At 46.5% G+C, this 6,400-nt stretch overlaps 1 pseudogene; it reads right to left on the minus strand.

Moving 5' to 3' along the window:
* Positions 1-3,777: 3,777 nt before the first annotated feature.
* On the minus strand, positions 3,778-5,907 carry LOC113261004 (E3 ubiquitin-protein ligase TRAF7-like; annotated as a pseudogene).
* Positions 5,908-6,400: the final 493 nt, after the last annotated feature.

The raw sequence follows: 6,400 nt of genomic DNA on the forward strand, positions 1-6,400 counted from the left end.
AGCTGGTTGACTGTCAACAATAATTATATATTCTTAAAGAGGTAAGCATTCTCCTTTCTTTTATAGCAGAATTTCAGTGGTGCATTTAAAATGTACAAGGTAGGGTTGAAAGGGCAATACTGCTTTTGCAGATGTATTCCTTCATCTGAAATCGGTAGACATGAGAAATGGTTACCAAAATGAATTAGTTAATATCATAAAGAAATGATTCCACTTGTTAATCTATCTCTATATATATTTGCATTCCTACTAAATTCCAAACTCTCAATTAGGTACTTTATATGCATAGATGGCATACTCCCATCATCTCCAGGAAGTACTATTTTTATTTCTGCTTTACAGATGAGGAAATTGAGTTACCAACTCAGAGTTGGTAAGTGTATTTCCCAGCTATGCAACTAGTAAAGGTGAAGCAGGGTTTTCAACCTAGATCTTTCTAATTCCAAAGCCTATGTTCTCTTTATTGCTCCTCATTGATGAGGGAAAGGAAGGCAAGCTGAAGATAAAGCAGAAGCTGACACCCTGCAACCCCCCACCCTCATGTATGCAACATTCCTCGGCACTCCTGTCTGCCCTAAAACTATGGAAAGGACCTGCAGCTCATTGATAAGGACACAGTGATAGTGTAAATAGCCTTGGCTTGACAATAGCGGGGCCTCCAATATCCTGCGAGTCTTCTTTGACATATGAAGGTATCTGCAGCTCATTGATAAGGAGACAGTGATAGTGTGGGCAGCCTTGGCTTGACGATGGCGGGGCTTCCAGTGTCCTGCGAGTCTTCTTTGACATATGAAAGTGCTTTCTCAGCCTCCCTTTTTCCTCACCTCCCCCAACCGCATGGTATATAATCAGCCACCTCTCACAACCCAGGGCAGCAGCTCTTTCTGCCCATGGGTCCTGTCCTCGTGCTTTAATAAACCACCATTTTGCACCAAAGACTCCTCAAGAATTCTTCTTGGTCGTCGGCTCCAGACTCCACCCCACTGAACCTCACCTATATCCCACAACCTCATCATCATTATGTTCCTTTTACAGGAAAAACAGATGCTAAGAAAGTAACTGTTACTCTTTAGACAAATTAACAACTAGTTCGTCCTGGTCAACAGTTCCAGTGTGTGTGTGTGTGTGTGTGTGCATGTGTGCATGTGTGGGTGTGTGTTGGGAGGGGTGTCTCCTCCATACCAACAAGCAATTCTCGGACAGCAGCTTCTCAGTGCACCGCAATTCAATTCAATTCTGACACTATCTGCCTGGATATAGCCTCAGGTCCCACAGGTTAAGGGCTCAGTCCTACAAGACCACCCACCCCCTCCTCACTTCACAAGTCAACTGCAAGTCTAGGTTGTCACCTGGGCTTCTGACTGATTGGCTATAGACTGAAATTTCCAAAAACCCCTCTTTAGGTTCAATTAATTTGTTAGAGTGGCTCACAGAACTCACGGAAACATTTTATTTGCTAGATTACCTGTTTATTATGAAAGAATATAACTCAGAAACACACATGCAAGAGATGCATAGGGAAAAGTATGGAGAAAGGGCACGGAATTCCATGCCCACACCAAGTATGCCACTCTCCCCAGATCTCCACGTGTTCACCAACCTGGAAGCTCTCCAAACCTTGTTTTGTTTTTTTTGGGTTTGGACAACAAAATGGAGGCTTTATTACATAAGTACAACTGATTAAATCATTGGTCACTAGTGATCGAACTTAATCTCTAGCCCATTTCCCCTCTTTGGAGGTCAAGGGGGGTAAGACTGCAAGTTTTGATCTTCTAAGCACAAGGTTGTTTCCCCTGGCAACCAGCCCCCAACCTTAGGAGCAACCTCATTAACATAACAAAAACACCACTGTAGCTCTGGCCACTTACGAGATTCCAAAGGGTTTTAGGAGTTCTGCGTAGGAGGGCCCCTGGGTGGCTCAGTTGTTAAGTGTCTGCCTTCAGCTCAGGGTGTGATCCTGGAGTCCTGGGATCGAGTCCTGGGATCGAGTCCTGGGATCGAGTCCTGGGATCGAGTCCTGGGATCGAGTCCTGGGATCGAGCCCTGCATTGAGTCCTGGGATTGAGTCCTGGGATTGAGCCCTGCATCGAACCCTGCATCGAGCCCTGCATCGAGCCCTGCATCGAGCCCTGCATCGAGCTCCTCTGCTGGGAGCCTGCTTCTTCCTCTCCTACTTCCCTCTCTCTCTGGCTGTGTCTCTCTCCGTCAAATTAATACATAAAATCTTAAAAAAAAAAAAAAAAAGGAGTTCTGTGTAGGAAACTGGGATCAAGACCAAATATTTATTTCCTATTATAAATCACAATATCACAACAACATTGAATAAAAAGAAGCCAATGAAAATGGAGGGTCACATCCAAAGTCTACTGTTTGCATTCGTCTTTTCCTTCACATTGCAACTACTAATTTGGACATAATGGGTAAAGTGGCGACATAAGAATCTGGAAAGTTTCCATCTCTGAAATCTTTTCTTTGGTAGATTGACAACTGTCTGCTTAGCATTCTAGGTTTCTTCTTGTTCACATTGTTTGTTTGTCTCTGAAGTTCAGACAGGCAAAGGGTATTCTTGAGGTATTTCCATCACCATCAAAATGTGTGAGTAATCAGGAGTGGCTGAACCACTCCCAGAAGAAATGAATCCTAGGAGGAGCAGGTAGGCAGTGCTATTAAGTGTTAAATCCTTGATCTTGGAAGAACAAATTCCATTATCTATGATAAAAACCCAGTGTCCTCTGTCATACTTCTGAGTGTCTTGAATAAGTGTCTTTCTTGTTAATAGAAGATTCACACTGCCTAGCTCAGAGTATTTTCCCTACATTATTACCTGTATCTTAGAAAAGGAGGGATGTAATACACAGAAAGTACATGGGTAACACCAACTGGAATGTTATCTAAGGTGGGCTCCCATCTTCTGCATTTGGCCTCCAGATCATCGCAGTCTGGCAGTCAGCTAAAGACCAGAGGATTAAATAAAAAGGGCCTCATCTCAGGCATAACGACGGGAGGAACAGGAGATGGAATCTCACAAAACCTGACTGCGTAAGGGCAGGAATGGAGGGAAGTGATTATAGGGCCATGGAATGAGAGTTTTAATGATGATATGAATGATAGCAACCCAGGAACAGAGGCCCTGCATCCTCATCCACCTTCATTATTTTCTCAGAGAGCTTTTTGATGAATCCTGATGTGAGAGGACTTGAATGGTCCCTTCCTTTCTGCAGACAAAGTGGGCCAACCTTTCTCCAAAGACTATTAGCACAGAGCTCTTTTATCTCTCTCGTTGCCTCCAAGTCCTTGGTAATAAAGGTAGTAATGCAGAATAAACTGAAGTAGTCCCTCCTTGGGAGAAATAATTATAAGCTGGACACTATAAAATTAATTTTTTTAAATTTTAGAGGTGTCAATCTGTATGCATTTTAATTTTTTTTCGCAGTCTGTGCAGCTTCTATTTCAATCAGAAAGTAATCAAATATATATATAGTCTAAAAACAAGATAAAAGGTGAATAAAAAGGCCCACAGTCTATCTGGGGTGGGGACACAGGGTGCACTGGCCCAGCACTGTATCTGGCATCCTGGGAGGAGGACCAATAACAGGACCAAGCAGAGAAAGGCTTGCTGGGGATAGAGCAGAGAGGAAACTGCCTGGCTGGCTGAGCCTGCTCACCTGTTCCACACACAAGGCAGGAAGAGACCCCGAGACTACTCATATGGCCAGCCTGGCTTGGATAGGCCTAATGCAGGCCAAGAAGAAGCCAAGACCCAGCCTGGATTTTCCTTTAGCAAGTCCAAACTTTCATAGTGCTGTCCACAGTCCCTGAGAAGAGCTGGCCCCTGGCACAGGCCCAGTCACACTGCCTGGCGATGCAGCAGAGTCTACATGCAGATCATGTTGTTCACACTCCAGACCCTGAGGGACCTGTCATAGGACACGCTGGAGACTTTAGTCTGGTCTGGCATTGAGAGGACCGTCAGGGCCTACATACTGCCAATGGCCTGTTAGGACATGGGCATCCTAGGATCCTATGACCTGTTACTTATATTTGATGTCTCATGTGTGAATGAGGTTCTCCTAGGTGCCACTGACAATGTGGCCATTCATTGTGCCAATATAGTAGATGGTGCTGGTGAAGTCTTCAGGACGTTGGTGCAGCTGAGGGTTCAGATGTCCCAGATCTTGATTTTTGGTTAGGAGCCACCGTGCATGTAGCTCTGACCAGGGCCTGCAACATGGTTGAGGCCCACGAGCTCCTTCTTTAACTTCAGCTCAGTACCCATGATGTCTCAGACCTGGATGTCCTTCAGGGAGCTGCTGAAGAGTCTGCTATAGGAGCAGACCAGTGTGTATACCAATTGTCTGGGCCTGGGTCATGTCCACCCTCTGCAGGTTCTGGATATCCCACATGATGTACAGTCTGCTGAGCTACTGTCAAGCTTGTGCCCCTGAAGCAGGCATCAGCACAATGCTGTCATGACCCTCCAGCATCTTCTGGCACTTACGGTGGTACAAGTGTCCCACATGTCACCCATGGAGTAGATGCAGAGACACCAGACAGGACCCTATTGGCCCATGTAGGTTCCTTTGCACTTGAAGATCTGCCGAGAGTCAGGGGATCCTAGGATGCCCATGTTCAGCCATATACTGATGTAGGACAGCTTGTCATTCAACATGGACACATCCCTCTAGAACGCCATAAGGTCCTCTCTGAGCTCCCTGGTTTTAATCTAGAACATCAAATGAGCTTAGGCTCATCTCCAGCAGGTAGTCTTCTCTCAGAGCTTGCCCAGCATGAGGTGCAGAAAGCAATCTCCTGGTCCTTCTGGGTCAGCACCACGTGTATTTTGTGGAAGCTGTCAGCCTTTTGCTGCAGGAACTCTTTCAGGTCCATCTCGTACATGTACTGGTTTCCCATGAACAGGCACCTGTATTTAGAGTGGGGATACTTGATGTGCTTGTACTCCTTGAGGGGTCCTCCAGGTTCATCTTGAGGAGGGGCTGGCCATTGTTGGAGCACCACACAGGCCTGCAGTCACAGCAGCCCTTGGGGTCTTTCCAGGCACTGAGCTTGACAGTGAAGGGGCCCCCACAGGGCATCTACTTCAAAGGTGATGGGCTTCCTGCCAGCCACCACTGGACAGCCGTGCCTGCAGTGTATGAAGAGCTCCTGGATCTACACCCCACTGCAATTTTGTTTACTACCACCGTCAGCTTGGTGTTGTTCAGGGGACACTTCTCTGACTTTAAGATGCATCTTCGATAAAACATGTGCCTCCACGTGCTGACCGAGGGTCTTTTTTTTTTTTTTTAAAGATTTTATTTATTTATTTGACAGACAGAGAGACAGCCAGCGAGAGAGGGAACACAAGCAGGGGGAGTGGGAGAGGAAGAAGCAGGCTCCCAGCAGAGGAGGGAGCCCAATGTGGGGCTCAATCTCAGGACCCTGGGATCACGCCCTGAGTGGAAGGCAGACGCTTAACGACTGAGCCACCCAGGCGTCCCTGATCGAGGGTCTTGAACACACTGTAGCTGAGCTGGTAACAGAGCTGAGGGCTGCTCAGCAAACACTAGTGGCTCCAGCTCCTCCTTGTACTCTGGCAGCAAGAATGTGGAGTGCAGGACAGGCTGGACTCCGAGTGCAGGCAGCTGCCAGAGATGGCACAGCAGAGCTTGATTTGGAGTGCACGCTGTCTTCCTCATCCCGTGGGAAGTAGGTGGTGGTGCTGGGAGAGGGGAACACGCTGTGGTGCTGTTTGTGCATGCTGGTCCTATTGGTTTTTGCAATGGTAGTGACAGCTGAAAAAGTGGGCCCCAAAGTCTTTTCCATTTTGGTCCCTATGGTGAGATCTGGGGTGGATGGCTTGGTAGTCTCCCTGGAGCAGTTGTAGCAGGTGCCTCTGCCTGACCTCATGCTCATGAGAAGTATCTTGGACATTTATATAATGTTGCCCCACCTGTGGCCACCAGGGAGTAGCAATGCCACCCTCCAGCTTCATCGGTCCCCCTTGGCTGCCTCTCTAGAAAGGGACCTCTGTGCATTTTAAAATACAGCATTTTCAAAATAATTATTTGCTACATCTACTAAGGGAGTCAACAAGTTAAGTTCGGTATCATCAAGTTATGTATATTCCCTTCTATATAAGGTCATGATAAATGTTGCACAATGTAAGAGCCCAGGGACTTTCATCAGGGACTTGAATTTTATAGACACTAAACTCAGGTTAAATGACAGTATTGAAAGATCTTTGAGGTCTGAATTTCTCCAGTGCTCACTGTCTGAGTACTGAGACACACAGCAAGAAAAAGTGAACAGTCAGCGGGGTCAAGGGCTGCAAAAAGAACGAAGAAGATGAGTGCTGAGGAAACACTGTTGGATCTATAATAGGGAGGAATCCATGACCTTT

This window comes from Ursus arctos, unplaced genomic scaffold, assembly GCF_023065955.2.
Source record: "Ursus arctos isolate Adak ecotype North America unplaced genomic scaffold, UrsArc2.0 scaffold_29, whole genome shotgun sequence".
NCBI lineage: Eukaryota > Metazoa > Chordata > Mammalia > Carnivora > Ursidae > Ursus > Ursus arctos.